This window comes from Manis javanica, chromosome X, assembly GCF_040802235.1.
Source record: "Manis javanica isolate MJ-LG chromosome X, MJ_LKY, whole genome shotgun sequence".
NCBI lineage: Eukaryota > Metazoa > Chordata > Mammalia > Pholidota > Manidae > Manis > Manis javanica.
In genome coordinates this window covers 9,991,381-10,008,967 of record NC_133174.1, presented here as the reverse complement: position 1 = coordinate 10,008,967, position 17,587 = coordinate 9,991,381, and the positions used below count along the sequence as shown (strand labels likewise).

At 45.6% G+C, this 17,587-nt stretch overlaps 2 long non-coding RNA genes across 2 annotated transcripts in view; both read left to right on the top strand.

The window, feature by feature from the left end:
• Positions 1-12,409, top strand: part of LOC140847487 (uncharacterized) — a 34,413-nt gene extending 22,004 nt beyond the window's left edge. Inside the window, exon 3 of the long non-coding RNA XR_012127550.1 lies at positions 11,585-12,409. This is a non-coding gene — a long non-coding RNA (uncharacterized lncRNA). The remainder of the gene's footprint in view (positions 1-11,584) is intronic.
• Positions 363-5,418, top strand: LOC140847488 (uncharacterized). The gene is made up of 3 exons (XR_012127551.1): positions 363-2,712; positions 3,518-3,597; positions 3,763-5,418. It is a non-coding gene; the product is annotated as an uncharacterized lncRNA (long non-coding RNA).
• Positions 12,410-17,587: the final 5,178 nt, after the last annotated feature.

Below are 17,587 nucleotides of genomic sequence, written 5' to 3'. Positions count from 1 at the left end.
TTGGCATAATGATTATCTTAGGCTGATTATCTTTAAGAAACAGCAGACAATCTTACTACACTGATGGACAGGGACTTCCATGGAGCATCGGGGGGGGGGGGAGACTTGATAATATGGGTGAAGGTAGGAACCACAATGTTTTTATGGGAAACTTTCATAAGACTGTATATCAATGATGTAATTTAAAAAATTAAAAAAAACCAGTAGACACAGGAGGCATCTGCAAATGAGTAGAAGTTACCCTTTTGTCAGAGACAGTCACTCATGTAAGGGCAATCTCCGTGTGTAAGGGTCTCTCTCTCTCTGCACCAGAAGAGGAGGGGGACTCTAAACCTCTAGAAATTCTTATTAGTGGAGAACATAACAACCTCCCCTTGCTGCCTGCGCTTTTCCCGGTGACCTCCCGTAAGGGGCACACCTACCCCCAACATCTTTGGTCTTTAGCTGGAGAGGGTACTTAAGGTGGTGACTTGGGCCACGCAGGGAGCCCCTCAGCTTTCCTGAGTCTCTCCCATGGACACCGGAGGCATGCGGGTTGTTACTCTTGTTTTCCTCCTGTTCATCTGTCTTTTACTACGGGGTCCCTCAGCCAGGAACCGAGAAGGGGGAGGGAAAATGATTATCCCTCCCCCACACTGTCCCACTATGGAGGAGAAAGAGGAAAATGGGGGAACGTAGAGACCCCTGAGCATTTAAGGACAGACGCAAACTCTTAGTGACCGGCCGCAGGGAAGTGATGTTTGAGGGAAGGGCACCAGGGAGATGACTGCCCTACGGGGTACCACGTGGTCTTACCTCTCCCGCCATGAGTCCGCCTCTCCCAGAAGGAAACTCAGAGGAATGGCCAGCCATCCCGCACAACCCGGGTAGAGCGTTAGCAATGCTCGGTCTGTCACACGAACAGCCGCGACACATAGTAGACGTACTGGCACAGTCTGTCCCACCCGGGCCCTAGTGACATCACTGGTGCTGAGGTTTCTACCAAACAGTCAGGCACCAGGTCTTCGTGGCAAGTCTCTGATGAGCCTCAGCAGACGCCGGGTAACACAGAGAGAGTGGTGACACATCTACGCACAGCGGACAGACCCTATGAGCACGAGTGGCGGCTCCGGTCCTCTGCCCTTTAGAAGCACCACCGATGGGTAGAACCAAGACCAACAGGAAAACTACAAGAAACGAATCCACATAAATCATTAATATGACCCTCTGCCCCTCAGTGCACCACTACGAGTAAGTCTAGGGAGTTGAGAAAGTGACAAAGCAGCTGCTACCGGATCACCCCCCTGGCACCTCCCCACCCTGTGCAGGACAGGGTCACCTGAGCACCTGTTTCGTAAAAGGCAGAACCCTGCCTCCTTGCCTCTAGTTTACTGTTACAGAGATCCTTCTTTTACTTGGGTAGCTGCTGAAAGCTGGACATCCAAAATCTTAGCCTTGCTTGTTTGTTTGTTTGTTTTTGGCAAAGTCATGTAGACACAGAGCTCTCCTGGGAGCAGACCGGCGATTCGCGGTTCTGCCCCTGGAAGACAACTGGTAATGTGTGGGGACATTTTTCACTATTACAACCGCAGAAGGGTGCTACTGACATCTAGTGGGTACAGGCCAGGGATGCAGCTAAACATCAACAGAATTACCGGCCCCAAAACTCAATGCCAAGGTTGAGAAGCCATGGTTCCTCCCACTCAGAGTGTTTGTTCTTTTTCTCCTATTTCTTCCTATAACCCAGTACTGTCTTACGTCTGGAGAGATCGGAACACAAGGTTCTTATTTATTTTTTCTCAGTAGAAACGAACTCCTTCCTTAGGGAACTAGAATTTTTGATCTCAAAAAACTAAAATAGAAAACACTTTTGAACTGGTACAGTGTTGGGATAATCTGATTGGAATACAAACTAGGAGGCCCATGAATGGCCCTGCTTCCATTTCAGAGATGCCTGGCACAAAGCCACCGTGTAACCTCTTCCCCTGAGGTCCTCAGACTGTGGATCTGAAGAGAACTCACACCCTTCAAAAGCAGTTCATGAGGGTCTGCTGCGGATCTAGGGGATGGGAGATGATGAGCAGACCCCTAAGATGCTCTCTTCCAACTGAATCCTCCTCACTCATTCAGGAACCACCCAGAAGCACCTCTGTCACCCATGCAAGCACAGCCCAGGGAAATGCTCTTTTAGGACCATAACGCCCCTATCACTTTCTGCCCTGGGTTCACAAATTCAGCTTCTAGAAGGTTTCCTTTCCCCCACCTACATCCTCCTTTAGGGCCTGGACCATCCCCCCCCCTCTTGGTCACTGTACCCTTAACAAAGCCACCTTTTGCCAAGGGTTTGTTTAGCTAAAGATAAACTCACATTTTTGTTCTCCCTTCCTCTTCCTCCATTTTAAGAAAATACAGATTGAAATGATTTCTTCGTAGTTGCTCACACTTTCCTCAAAACGGAAGATGGTTAAGTGTTCTGATGAACGAGCTCTCATTTAAGGTTCTTCCTGTATGGGAAAAATGCAGTCATCAGAAAGAGTCATTGCACCGACCATGGTTTCAGTGAGCAAAGGGACACGTGTGGTCCTCATGCAGGTGCCGCGGACCCCTGGCTGATGAGCAGCACTACCCCTGCGGAAGCCAGATGGAGGATGTGCTCGCTGTGAGCTTTCATTTCCAGGACCAACTGCGGCTTTGGCTGTGCGCTTGTGCCGCCCTCTGCCTCCAGCCCGCGGGGTGTGTCATTCAGCCCTGCAATGTGGGCAGTGCGTTCTGGCCTTAGCCCCTCCGCCCTGGCCCCCCCTCCTCAGAAGTCAGTTCCCCTCACTGGGCTCAGGCTGGCTCCGATTATCTTTAGGTCTGGGGCCCAGCTATCACCTCTTTAGTGAAATTCTGACTACCCTCTTATTACATGACACCCTGTCCTTATTCTTTTTTTTTTTTTTGAGAGGGCATCTCTCATATTTATTGATCAAATGGTTGTTAACAACAATAAAAGTCTGTATAGGGGACTCAATGCACAATCATTAATCAACCCCAAGCCTAATTCTCATCAGTGTCCAATCTTCTGAAGCATAACGAACAAGTTCTTACATGGTGAACAAGTTTTTACATAGTGAATAAGTTCTTACATGGTGAACAGTACAAGGGCAGTCATCACAGAAACTTTCGGTTTTGATCACGCATCATGAACTATAAACAATCAAGTCAGATATGAATATTCATTTGATTTTTATACTTCATTTATATGTGAATCACACATTTCTCCCTTATTTATTTATTTTTTTAAAATAAAATGCTGAAGTGGTAGGTAGATGCAAGATAAAGGTAGAAAACATAGTTTAGTGCTGTAAGAGGGCAAATGTAGATGATTAGGTGTGTGCCTATAGACTAAGTATTAATCCGAGCTAGACAAGGGCAGCAAAACATCCACGGATGCAGAAGATTTCTCTCAAAACAGGGGGGATGAGGTTCTAAGCCTCACCTCTGTTGATCCCCAATTTCTCACCTGATGGCCCCCCTGCGACTTTCCCTGTCTTAGGTTGCTCCTCCCTTGAGGAATCTTACCCATCTCTGGCTAACCAGCCATCTTCCGGGGCCATACAGGGAAATGTAAAGTTGGTAAGTGAGAGAGAAGCAATATTCTTTGAAAAGGTTAGCTTTTTACTTCTTTGTAGATTTATGCCCTATTCATGTGTCTGTTGGCCAATTGAATTTCTTCTTTGGAGAACTGTTCAGCTCCTCTGCCCATGTTTTAATTGGATTATTTGCTTTTTGTTTGTTGAGGTGCGTGAACTCTTTATATATTTTGGATTCAACCCTTCATCGGATCTGAGGAGGAACCGATAAGAGACACAAAAAGCAATTGAATCGGTTCAAGAATGTCAGCTTAGATCCTTGCAATTTGCTACTCTCTGTGTCTGTGAAAAGCACAGCCTCTCTCCCTCGACTTCCCTCTAAAAGCCCTGACTGCTTGTGCTTCGGGAGGACAGTGGTTTTAAGCCTTTTAAGGCACCAGCCTGCCACTCCCTCATTTGCTGGCCGATTAATAAACTATTCCTTTCCTTCCCTCAAAACCTTGTCATTTTGTTTTGTGATTCGACTTTGGTGACAGGGACCGGTTTTCTGTAACAGAGTGATCTGTCATTTCACCAGTATCCCACAGGTTTATCAAATGGTATTCTTTAGAGGAACATTATTTAAGCCTTTAAATGGTCCTTTCTTCTTACTTACCAGTTGTGTTAATGGAAACAACCCCAAATAAGAAGAATGGGAGTAATAAATGAAAACAGAGAGAGGAGAACAAAATTGACAAGTTAGGCTGATGGTGACAATAAGGCGGAGGAGGGGTCCTTCCTTAGAGTATACCAGAATGCTGTGGTCACCAAAGAGGAAAACAGTTTTAGAAGAGGAAAGGCTCAAGTCCAAATAAATCTCATTTGCACCAGCACTGTACAAAGATAAGTGCGAACTGTTCCTTTCAGTCTAACACTGACGTGTCCAGGTTGAGAACTCACAGTCCACTGTGCACCCCTAAGAAGAAGCTTCTACGCAGCAGTTGAGACTGAACCTGATGGTCAGTACCTCAACATTTAACGAGAAAACCACTACACATACAACTCGGAGGTTTGCCTCAGAATATGACATCCGACTCACTTATTTTTACACCTAAGTACTGATGCCAATTTATCAAGGTGTCAGTGCCAAATAATTGTCTCCAATGTGCTAGATCCAAAGTTGCTGTTTCGGGTATTGGGAAACTAGGAAGAAACGTATGGTCCATTGCCTAAAAGCACCTGCACAAGGGAAGTGGCACCGTTAGGTTAGACAGGGGTCCTCGGCCTCAGCACTACTGACATTTGGGGTTGGATAACTCTTTGTGGTAAGGGGCTGTCCTGTGTGCTGCAAGATGTTTAGCTGCCTCCCTCATCTCTGCCTATCAATCTATTCCATGCCATGGGACTCGCTATCCCTGCCCCCTACAGTTGTAATAAAATGCCCCCAGATTATTTCCAAATGTTCTCTGGGGGGCAAAATTGCCCTGATTGTGAACCACTGGGTTAACATACAATAGGCTTGCACAGAGGCAAAAATCTTTTATCCCCATATGTATCTTTACCTGATGATAGCATACAAGAGAGTAGAATCAGCTTGTTACCTCTCTAATTAATCTGAAGATATTGGGGTAATTATTATAAACCTCTTGAAATTGTTTATCACATAGATATACCAAGTACATTCCAATTGAACCATGAAGGATCACATTTCATTAAAAATGTACGACTTCTACAAAATTAGTGAGAGATGTACAAAATTATTAAGACCACACTTATGCTGATGAATGCCAGTGTCTTGTATTTGAATACTGCTCTTTCTTATCTTTGAAGTCATCTGTATCTGTTATCTCTTTCTCAGTGAAGCTACTAAGAACTATAATTAAACCATTGCCTTGTTTTATCCTTGTAGATCACTTTGCTCTCTCCAGGCAACTTTAAAAATAACTGCTTTGCCCCTGTATTCATATGTGTGTGTGTGTGTCTGTGTGTGCATTTAATCTGGAAAAAACATATTGAGCAGGTAGTTGCAGAGATAATACAGAGGGATCCTGTGTACATAAGATGGTCCTCAACCTGGGGGGATTTTGTCCCTTTGCTGCTCCCAAGGATGTTTGGAAATGACTGGAGGCCCTTTTGGTTTTCAGAGTTGGATGTGCTACTGGCATCCAGTGTGGAGAATAGGGATGCTGCTCTACGTGCCAGAGGAGAATAGATTGCCTCCCACATGCAAGAGTTCACCAGCCTGCAGGGTAGATAGTGCTGCGGTTGAGAAACTCTGCTCTAGACGCTTGACCAGTTTCCCTAGTGTTATCATGTGAAATTACCATGACACATACATCAAAATTAAGAAATTAACCTTGCTTCAATATCATTAAGCTATGGAATTTTTCAGATTTCCATTTGTCCAAACTAATACCCTTTGGTCCCGAGTTTACTCCTCTTTAGTCTGATCCCATGTGTGACAGTTTCTCCACCTTCCTTTGATTTTCATGACCTTGGTCTGCCTTTGTGTTTTTGAGCTTGATACTTTTGAAGAGAGTTTTAAATGTTTCTCACCTGGCTGTGATACTGACTCCATCCACATAGCACACAGGCAGCATGTGTAAATGTGGTGTGCTTTGGGGTTTGATCCGTCACTGCAAGTTTCATGGCATTTAGAGGGTAGGGATGACTGGTAATCGTAGTGGTTGCAAGCTCAAGACGGTCCCGTGTAACAAGGCATTTCCTCAGCAAAATGGCAACCACAGTGCCCTCCCTGCCACCCAGAGCTCTCAAGTCCTTTCGAGTAACTCATGTAGACTGAAATGCCTTGCTTCAAGTCTAGCAAAAGGCAGTTAGTCAACTTCAAAGAAAAGCTTGGTTTTTTAGAGTTTCAGTCCAGGACTTTTTGTATCTAACACTAAGTGTCTCTACTGAAAATCTTTGCTTTAATGTTTTCAGCAACAATCTGAATCTTTTGGGAAATGTTTATTTCTAACTAGACGAAATGTTTTCATTTTATTTGCTGAGGTATTACAGTAAAGCATGAGTTGCAGCCCAATGGAAACACTGAAAAAAGAACTAGAATTCATAGTAAGAGATAGCGTAGTAGTTCCGTGGTGATGGGGCCAGGAAAGCATTTGGGGCCCCAGCTGTGTTGAGGGAGGTGTGCGCATCCCTCCTGCTGCTTTTCTTAAAGCCCTTCTCCCCCCCCCCCTGCCAGTGTGTACATTTATTTCCTTGTATCTTCTGTCTCTGACCCCTTAGAAAGCAAGATCTCTGGGAGGAGGGACTTTGCTTAGTTTGTAGCATATTCTCTGAGTCTCTGAAGGGAAATACCATAAAATCCATGCTTGAACAGTATGTAAAGAAGCTTGAGCTGGAAAGAACAACACAGGCCAAGTGGCCAAATGACCTCTTAGCCGTTTTCTGGCCTCCTCTCGTATGTGAGCGATAACGCTTTGTACTTGTCTAATTAGTGCATATGGCACGTGCTGCACATAATACTCCATCTTTTCCCTTGGACAGTGTGTGTTGAGATATGCCATTCTGTAACACACGTGTAGCTGTAGTTCAGTAGTTTGCAAGAGCAGGTCATTGTGTCCTTCAGGGGATATTTGGGAGCATCTGCAGACACTGCTGATTGTCACTGCTGGAGGTGGTCCTAATGCATGTGACCGAGAGAGGCCAGGTTCGATGCTCCAAGTCCCAGGTGCACCACAGAGCATCCACCCCCCACACAGAATTATCCGGCCCAGTAGCCCTGGAGCCTATTGGCCTATTTGTTCCCTTTAATCTGTGCACTAGTATTCCCTTGACAGCACATACCGCGTCTGCTTCATCCAGTCCGCTCCTGGTGGACGTTTAGGCTGCTCCAACTCGCTGCTCCTACAGAGTGCTGCCCGCAGCCTCACTGATGTGTGTGTGTGTGCGTTCGTACGCGTGCTTGTCTGCGCGCGCGCGCGCGCAGTGAGTTTCTGCAAGCTGAGCTTTGTTCCAGGGAACAGTCCCCATTGCTGCTCCCTGATTGCTGCCCCCCCCCCACCCCTTCGACACCGCGGTACTGCCTGGGACTCACGTTCTCTGTCTTTACAGCATTTTATATTAATTTTTAATGTTTCCCAGCCCGAAGAGTGTTAAATAAGCAGATCATATTTTTTACATTTACATGATGTGTTTATCTATAAGGCGAAACCATGAATGATTCACACCCAGAACATTCTTCTCAATGGGGGCAATGTTTTTGGCAAGCATACAGCACTTCACGGTGCTCACCTTTGTATCTTGATGTGCGCCAAATCTCGCCCCCAACCCCCATTTTCGGAGCCCGAGTCTGACTGTTTCTGCCAGCAGAGGGCACTGTCCCTCAGAGGTTCTCCACCGGTGTGATATTTTTTTTTTTTGACAGGTACTCCCTCCTCCGCCCCCGCCCCCGGCACCCCAGGAATATTTGGCAGTGACTGGAGATATTATTTATTTTCACAATGGGGGTATGCCACCAGCACCTAGAGCAGGGAGGCCAGGGATTCTGCTACACCCCTCCAGTGCAGAGGACGGCAGCCAGCCAACCGCAGTTATCGACCCCAGGCGTTCCCAGGGCCTCGGGGAGAGACCGTGGCGTGGATGAGATCCCACTCTGTGACTCTATCCAAAAAAGACACGGACAAACTGTGTAACAGAGAACTGCCTCCTGTTTCTATTTCAGATAGGGGCAAGGCGAGGAAAGGGGAGATGCCTCCTGGGGTGGGGAGGGAGGGGAGGGTGGGCAGGGGGCAGGAGGTGGTCGTGGTGTCAGCAGGGGCTCCTCAGCGCCCGGAGCAGAGGCTTCCCAGAGGCCGGGGGCTGGACGCGCAGGCAGGTACCCCTACATCTGTCCGCGCGGACCTGAAGGCTCCGGGCTCAGCCGCCACCCCTTGGTGTGGTGGCCTTCGAGGCGGGGAGGTGCGCTGAGGCTCCTTTTCCTGCCCTGGCGCGGGGTGCGGGCCCTCAGCTCGGTGTCCTTGGCCTGGCGCGGGTACCGCTTGTCGGGCGGGCCATTGGAGAGGCCGTCTCTGTCCCCTGGCTGGGGGACCTGCAGGGCGTCGTGGCTCCGCGTGCACCAGCTCCCAACCAGAGTCCTGCGCCGGCCGGGAAGGGCTCGCTGCGGCGCGGGGGCCGGGCGGCCTGCGGAGCTAGCGCCTCCGGGCGTCGGGGGCCTCACCACTCCGGGCTCTGGTGCAGGCCCAGCCAGGAGAGACGGCGGGGATTGGTCGCGAGCGGACACAGAGCTGCGGCTTGGCCCGGCGTCGGGCGATGGTCGGGCCCAGGCACTGCCCAGGTAGTGTCCCATGGCGACGGTGCGGCGGGCGCACTGTTCAGCTTCCCGACGTTCGGAAGGTCCAATGTTCCGACGTTCCACGGACGGAGGCCCACAGGGATCAGCTAACCGTTGGCTTTGCGGCTCAAGGACAGCACGTGGGGTGTCCGGGCACGCGGTCCTGCCCGCGCCAGGTCAGCACCCGCCGGACTCGTGACCGTCCTGGGGCGCTTGCACCCTCTGAACAAGCTTGGCACTGCTGGGCCCAGGGGGTTGTCTCTGGCCAGAGGAGCCGAGGAGCCGTTGCCTTTTGTACCTGACATGTAAGGGGGAAAATGGAATCATTCCTACCAGGTCGCGAAAAGTACAGGAAATTGACGGGCAGGCAGGTTGGAAAAACACAGAAGCCTATCTTTTCCTAGGTCTCTGGGACTATCATCTCCAACTTCCAACCCAGCATTGGGCCTGTAGTGACACACTGTGACATTTGAGACTGGCATATGCAATGGCAAAATACTTTCAAATGATGACAGTGGGGTCTCCAGTATTGGAATGCTACTTGGCCTTTCTTTAGGAACTCTAACCATTAGAAATTATCTAATCACCCATCAGTGAAGTCTGGCAAAATCTATACTAACTCCTAATTCCTAAGGTAGGAAAATGAGTACTCCCTTCCATCCATTTGAAAAAATAACATTATAGGAAATAAGAAGTATCGTGTGTGTGCGTGTGTGTGTGTGTGTGTGTGTGTGTGTGTGTGTGTGTGTGTGTGTTTCTTTCCTTGTTTCCCTCCTTCCTTCCTTTCCTTCCTTTTCTTGTGGTGGGTCTCATTCAAGGTCTACCTTGAGCTACTGTCCAAGGAACTTTGCCTACGGCATCAGTCCATCCACCCAATTGTTTGTCCAGTCACCTAACTACCATCTGTCCACTAGTCCATTAATTTATCATCCAGCCAGGCAGCCGCTGATGTGCATTCATTGATCTGTCCATCCATACGTACATCTTTCTGTCTAACCAGCTAGTCAGTCACCCATGTGTCTGTCCATCCAGCTATGCACATTAGTTGAGTGTCGTCTACTCTGTGCTGAGTCCTGATCAACTATTTTACAAAATGTCTTTAAATTTGGATTTTTCTCATTAGTTGCTCCTGAGACATTCAGGTAAAAATGTGACAGGGCAGGGACACAGAATTTTATAAATAAATGAATTAAATACACACACACACACACACACACACACACACACAATACAGTGTATCACATCCAGAGGCACTTGTCAGTTTTTCTAATTGTTGGTGATGTTCACCAAATTCTCCCTTGACAAAATACAAATGCTTTTTTAAAATTAGTCCATTGCTTTGCTTGTGAGGGAGCTACCCTGAGATCATGGGACTGTGCTGTTCCCTCACTCAGTGGTTGAGGATCCATTGATGAGCCCCATCAAAATCAATTATTACTGCAGTGATGATTTTCTGTTTCTGTTACTCCCTCCATGTTAGTTGTCATTTTATGCAGACAAGAGATCTCTCCTTTCCCTGCCTTCTCCACTGTATTCTTTAAGACACATTCAGATGGACTCTCATGTGGGACTAGTAGGAAACTACCTCGGGCATCACTGGGCCTCTTCCCTACCTCCTTACCTGCCAGAGACCCAGCAAGGTTCTAAGGGACATCCACAGCACTGGGAGTCAATCCTGTTCACCACTCCAATGCCCACCACTCCAGCCACATGATCTGTTCAGGCCTGCCCCATTGGACTTTCCGCAGATTCCTGGCACAAGAGAATCTTACACAAGTCTGGGAGCCTCAGTGCCCACCATCCTGCTTCCATGGTGCCCCAACATCTAACTTGTGATAAGCCTCAGGGAAACTCTTCCTCCAGTTGCCTAGAGGCACCCGCCCCTCTTTTCTCCCCCTCCCTCTGTGATGTCAGGAATAATTGGCTCAGTGTCTTAGTCTTTCACAAGGCAGGCAGAACCTTTGAATTCAAGGTTACAGATTTCCTCACCCCAAGGAAATATTAAGGGTCTGGTTACCACTTGGGTAGCAGGATCTACAAAAGTCCTGAGAATGAGAAACACAAAAATTTATCCTGTCATACAGAGTTTTTGGAATGACCTGGAATTACAGCTGTGAGTTGTAATTAGTAAGGTGTTTTCTGAGTCCCCAAAACCTGACTTATAAATGAACACAACTACTTTGTAATGAGTAGAGCCAAGCGGTGATATCTGCAGTTTAGAATGGTCCCTTCCTTTCGGCAAAGTGCTGAGACTTTGCTTCTTGATATCTTATTTCAGTCTGATTCTCAAATTTTTAAGAAATTGGCAGACTACAAGTTGTCAAACCCTATGAGGGAAATTTCTTACCATTTTAAAGTTCTAGAGCTAAACTTTTTAATTTGACGATTTACCATAAATTTTCTTTATACTCCATCATACAGTTTGTGTGTGAATGTATGTGTGTGTAGACAAACATATTCATACCAATATACATGTATACTCATTCATATACATAGTTATATGCATTTATTTTAGTATTCCAAATAAGATCACTTGTTCTGATAAATATGTATGTATCATCCATGCAGGTTTCTTATCTCGAGAGCATCTTTTCACCTCATCAGCTCTTTATGATCTTTGACATGTATTTGAAAACACACATCATCATCAATTATTTCACCATTCTAAGATCCCTCTCCCCTTTTCTGCTCTCCGTGTTTGTACCCAAGATCATGCTTTCTCCACTAGATCCCAATCATTCTTTCTGTGTGCATTTAGAAAGAACAAAGGAGCAACTGAAGTGCATGACACTGAAGATAAGTGTGAAAACACGATCACAATTGGCAATGGCGTGCCCTGCGATTCCCTGGACATGAAGGGAGGCCACAGGAATGACGCCTTCATGACAGAGGACGAGCGGCTCACCCCTCTCTGAAGGGCTGCTGTTCTGCTTCCCCAAGACACTCAGCACTTGTTCTCTGCAACTGCTGAGCATCACACGTTATCAAGGGCAGATTATACATTTAGTTTCATCATCCTTCTTTCTTAAGAAATTTTCAATGGGTATGACAATGAAAGGCAATCCTTTACACCTGTGAAGACCCTTGGAACCATAAGCCACTCAAAATAGTCTAAAATATTTCTCTGACAACACAGTGTGTAAATGTAGTCATGTGGTGTTTATAGTTATTGATTTAAAAATACATTAGTTTCCAGCATTGCCAGAGATAAGGCCAGGCTACTATATATATATACATATATGTTTCACACTTGGAAGACCTAAGGAAAAACAATTTTCTAGTGGAAAATACCTATAATATGGTGTAGAAATTACTGAAAATGAATCCTTTTGAATATCATTTAGAGCACTCTGTACATGACTAAGTAAGCAAGAATGAAAAGTAATCATTGTAAACAGGATGGATGAAAGTGAGCATGTTGATGCACAAGGTGGAATTTGATCCTGTTATTACCAACAGTTATTAAATCTTATCCATCTGTCTCTTCTAGGGCAGCTCTGCTTGTTGACTATTTCTGCAATCTGCAAAAGTACAGTCTCTGCTAACCTAATAAAGTGCTAATCATCTCTTTTTGATTATGTGACTGATTGTGGTCTGAGATTTATTTTCACGCCGTGAAACATAGTAAACCTAATTTTTCCTGGTTATGTTTATTCTGCTCTATAGCCCTAGAAATGAATGATTTTCTGTGTGTGTATCCTTGCTTCAGGATACCTTGTAGTGTTTAGACTGGGTTTTACTTCCAGATAGACCATGTGTCATTCTAAATTCTAACATTAATTATTATACATTTATTAATAAAAAGAAAGTTTGCTGCCCCATCTGCCAGGGCTGTCACTCAGCGTTGATGTTATAGCAACAGTCTCTAACTCATTTCCCTGCCTCCAGCGTTCTCCCTGGACACAGACTCTAAGATGGGTAGTGGCATGCAGAAGGCTTACTCGGGGGGGCTCTGAGGAGATACACCTCTAAGCAGTGAGGAAGGCGACTGAGCTAGACAGACACTCCGGTGTCTGCCATCGTCTGATGTTCCTGTCTTTGTGTAATCCCCTCTCCACTGAGTGAGGACGGGACCTGTGACTTCTTCTAATGAACAGAATATGCAAAGGGAAGAAATGTCACACCTGTAATTACTTTATAGTATGTCTGAGTCTTTCTTGCCAGCAGACTTCTAGAGATGCTCTGTGCTGGGAAAGCCCACAGGAAAGAAACCATGAATTGCTGGTGGGTTCTCACCACCAAAGACGACCTCCAACCAACGGTGAGCAAGAAACTGGGCTCCTCAGTCCTACAACCACAAGGAAATGAATTCTGTTGACAATTGGAGTGAGCTTGGAATCAGATTTTTGCCCAGTCAAGTCTCCAGATGAGAATGCAGTCTGGCCAACACTTTGATTGCAGCCTGAGCAGAGGACCCAGTGAAGCTGTGCCCAGACTCCTGGCCGATGGACATTGTGAGACAGGATAAGTGTGTGTGTGTTTTAAGCCATGAAGTGTGTGATAATATGCAGCAACAGGAAACTAAGAGTGTAGACAGAGGGAGAAGTCACCAGCAACATGGATGACCAGAGGGCCCCACTGATCCTACAGGGAGCTTAGGAGCTGGGCCTGTCCCTGACTGAGGTAAAGTAGCTGGGCCTTTGTACTCCCACATTAGTCGGTCATGGCCACGGGTGCTCTCTGTAGCAGGCTTTGCTCTCAGGAAAGGCAGTGCCCTGTGGCTGGGGGCAATGCCCACTGAAGGGCTCAGCTGTGAGCCTTCAAAAGCTGGTATTCCCAGCAGCTGGGGTTGGGTACATGGGCCCTGAAGAGGGAGCCCGGTGGACCCCCAGAATGTCCCCCACACCCTCTCTAGCCCATTGGCTGCAACACAACCTGAATAAACATCCAAAATGCAAACCTGATCCAGTTGGTTTCTAACATAGAAGCTTTTAAATGGTTTCCTATTCTTTTTAGGATGAAGCCAGACTCCTTAACACAGGGTCCACTGTAGTATGATCCTCACTTCCTCTCTCAGCCATTCTCCCCTTTCTCTCCCTGTTTGCCAGTCATAATAGATCTCTCACTTCCAGAAGGCTATGCTGTGCCTACTGCCTGGCACACTGCTCCCAACCTCTCAGCCACTCTTCTAGCTTGTCCTTAGAGTTTCTCTCCCTTAAACACCTTGCCCTCCTGGAGGTCCTTGCTGGACCTCCCAGCTATGTGCTCCTAGACTGTCCAGATACTGATGTCATTTGTCAGTGCACTATCACTGCATCTCAGTGTGTTTCTGTGGAGGCAGGAAACCACAAAGACAAGGCACCCTAGGGCCCATGGAAGTCCTCAGACAGCCTTGTCTCCATACATACTTTCTGAACCCACTTCACTTGCGTCCCACCTCTAACCAGATAGAATCAACTGCAGCTTTGTAACCTCACCGTATCTATGCATCTTTTAGCATTGATGATGATTATACTGTTTCATTTGTTTACACATCTGTATCTTCACACTACATACAATATTCTTAGAGGCAGTGTTCAGGTCACTTAGAGTAGTTCCTTCCCTTCTTTTCTCCCTTCCTTCTTTCTTTCATTTACTACAATGATGAGCAGACTTGAACACAATCCCTGACTTCACAGAGCTGAAATTTACATAATAAGTGCTCAATAAACGTGGGCTACAGTCAAGCATATGGCATGGTAGCTCTTGCAAATGCCTAGTCTTATCCCTTCTGAGAGCAAAGCCTGAATCTCTCCCTGTACACGGAGGAGTTTGATTTTGGGAATATGAGATTTTTTTGCTTGGACACCATTTTGACTTTGGAACCAGATGCTTTATTAATATTACTAGGACTTCGTTATTTTCAGGAGAGGAATGAGATTTGCCTTCTCAGCTGGTAATGTATGATTTACTAAAGAACCACGTCCTATCTTACATTCTCCTGAGTTGTATCCTCTGGAATAGCTTTGCACGTAGGCATGGTGAAGCCTTGTCTAAATGTGAGCAAGCATTATCCAAGGCACACTCGTAAGAGGCTGAACATTGTTCTTGGTAGACAGAAAAAAGCCAGGGTATTACAGTGGCTTATAGTCCACCCAAATGGTTTATATAGGACCTGAACAGATAGAAAGCATATCCATGACATTAAAATCTCCTGGGTGAGCTACTAGGAAAAGATGTCTGAGAAGTCTCAGTACTGGTGTAAAGAAGGCTGAGAAACACTGTTCCTAGGTTGGCTTATTTTGAAGGCAGGGGGTGAACCAATTTGATCACCAGATCATTTTCTTCACTGTCTATTTATTCAGATGTGGAGGGCATTTATTCCACTTGTAAAAATCTGCTTCACTTAATATCCTTGTTGGGGAGGTTGTCTACGCTAGCAGAGATGTGCCGTAAACCTGACATTCACTATAACAGCAAAATGGTGCTTATGTCTCCTGCCTACTGCCTTTGACAAACACTCTGGATACTTAGAGAACAGTCAATCATCAACCACGCCTTTCACTTTTAATTTGATGATCCCATAATGTGCTGCAAGGGAACACATTGTGAGGTGATATGTACTGGAAATAAAATGGTGTAAAGCCAGTGGAAATATAGACGTCATTCCCGTCTCCTAGTCCTTAACAAAACTACAATGCAACTGGAAAGCCAGAAGCATCTGAAAACCAAGTCACGACAGAAGAAATGATTGGGGATGGTGATATCTGGACTTGTTTCACAGAGGACATGTAAATGCAGGGACCCTTTGGGTTGTTTGGTGTAGTTTCAACTTCCACGCTTCCCACAAGAACTAACAGGTACAAAACATCGCTATATAAAAGAATGCAGTGAGTTCCGGCATTTAGAATGATCCATGATCAGATTCCAGATGTGAATGTCACCAAGCGAAAGGTGCACATTTACCATTCCTGCATAAGGAATAAATAGGAGAGAACACAAGTTAAGAAAAAAAGTTTAAAAAATCCCTCAGAGATCAAATCCCCAGTTATTTTAAATTCACGGAGCCCCTTAACATAATATTTCATTTCATAAAAAATGTTCTCCTTCATAGAAATCACATGCCTAGTTGCCTCAATTACATAAGCAAACACACAGCAGTTTTCCCCCTTCTTCCCTACTACCCTTCCTAGATCTGTCCTTCCTTTCTTCCTATCTGCTTCAAGAACTGATTGAATGTCCACTCTGTGTAAAAGCTATCATGCTAGGTTCAGGAAATAGGAACAGAGGGAGAATGTCCTAGAAAGGGCGTATTCATTATATTTATGACAAGATTCAGATGGTCACTAAGAATATCATTCCCTTCGAGGAAATTTTGGTTTGAATGAATGAATGGAAAATTTCTGGTTATTCACTGAGTCATTTTGCTCTTTATTTTCACAATATTGTTTGAAAAAGCATTTTATATCAGTTATGGGTATAGGGTCAGAGCTAATTCATAAAGTAGAACATGAGACTCCTCTTTATGAGGACACATTAGGGTACCGGAGTTACAATAGTTGGTGGTACTGGGCAGTCACAGACAGTTTGGCCAGTAAAGAAATGACAGCTGTGCACCTAGGTGTAATTTTTCCATAGTTACTCCTTGCTGTCGCTTGTAGTTTTTGGAAATTAGTGACTGTATGACAATAATATGGGTGTTGAGTGTTGGATGAAGGGAGACACTTTGAATCAGACCGAGAAAGAGTGATCCTAGTTTTTTCCAAGTGTCTGATTTCTTTTTGACCCAACCTGAGAGTAAGTTCCCAGAACAACAGGGCTAGGTCATAGCCAAGACCATGGGAAAGTGGGGAGCAAGAGCCCTCCAGCATGGCGAAGAACAAAGGTGAGCACTGGCCCCCATGGGCAGGCAAACCTAGAAGGTGCTGTGGTCACGTGCCTTGCTACAGTGAACCAGTGGCCCTCATGTGCCAAATTTAGCAAAAGTTCAATTAAGACTCAGGTCTTAATTGCTCCTGGACTCCATCTGTCATCCTAAACCATTAGTTCATAGCTCACCATAATTAGTGAGCTTGGAAGTATTGTGGCCACATTCAGTTTGTACCAAGGTTGCATTTGAAAACTTATGAGGTTGGACCAGATGAAACTGATGCTATGCATTCATTTTTGACCTACAGTAATGGCCAGTTTTTCCTATGGTTCAAGCCGTTAGTTTGCTAGTGAATTCTTTGGAATTCGGGAAAGATGTTCCCTATCGAAATACATCATACATGGAAAGACAGCTTTCAGGTGAGCTCACAGGAGTTCATTAACCCATAATATAGCTGAAATATTGTATATTCACGATGTAAAATATTAGAAGACAAACTGTTACAATGCCAGCAATTTAATGAAAACAAACAAAAACAATTTAATAAGAACCAGCTTTGACTGTATTTTGTTGTCAGTACTTGAGGAAAGCAGGTTTTAATGGAAAAATAAGTACATAGAATTAGTAAAAAGAATTTATAGACTCTTCTGAAGAGCTTTAAAGGTCATTGATCTTAGCTAACTAGAATCTGTACAAATGAGGTCTGTATTCACTGTCATGGCTTCACCACCATGTCCTCATTTTCCAACTTTGCATCCGGCTTCCATTCCCCTAACTGTGAGGAAGCTGCTCCCTGAGCAGTCGCTAGTGAGTGTCTGGTTGTCAAGGTCACAGCTTCTTGGTACTTACCCTCCTAAATCTCTGGACTCATTTTACTGTGTGGGGCTCCCTGCTCCACTCTTGACACACTGTCCCTTCTTGACTTTCCTGTGATATGGCCCTATCCTTTTACACCTCTTCCTCGCTCTGACC